Here is a 520-nt window from a genome sequence, read left to right on the forward strand (position 1 = left end):
TGACTATACAGCACTACATAGTCCAATATAGCATCCATAGTTCCATAGCAATGTCAATTTGTATGGTTGCTATGGAGCTGCCTGCAGTTGCTATAGAGGTACCTGCCAGTGCTATAAAGTGCTATGGGTGCTATAGATCACACTGCCATGACTATATAGCACAGAGCCAATGCTATGGGCACTACAGACACTATGGCAATTTGGTAGTCATCATATGCTCAGTAAATGCCATGATTAATCAGACAAAAAACTAAAATGTTTGATTTTGAAAAAAAATATTTGGATTGCATAATAACTGTATACAATATTACATGACTAGTGCTACATTACATTCCTAGTGCTACTGACCAGCTTACGTAAGCATATAATACAAACAAATTTCTACATAGGTGGAGGCGGGGGCGGGGGCAGAGGCGGAGGCAACGCCAAGCCTGACCGCGTTGGCGGGTCGGGCTGGGCGGCGGGTCGAAGGGCGGGGGCGGGAGCCGACGCCGAGCCCGACCGCGTTGGCGGCTCGGGC

Source organism: Punctularia strigosozonata (assembly GCF_000264995.1).
Source record: "Punctularia strigosozonata HHB-11173 SS5 unplaced genomic scaffold PUNSTscaffold_1, whole genome shotgun sequence".
In the NCBI taxonomy this organism is placed as follows: domain Eukaryota; kingdom Fungi; phylum Basidiomycota; class Agaricomycetes; order Corticiales; family Punctulariaceae; genus Punctularia; species Punctularia strigosozonata.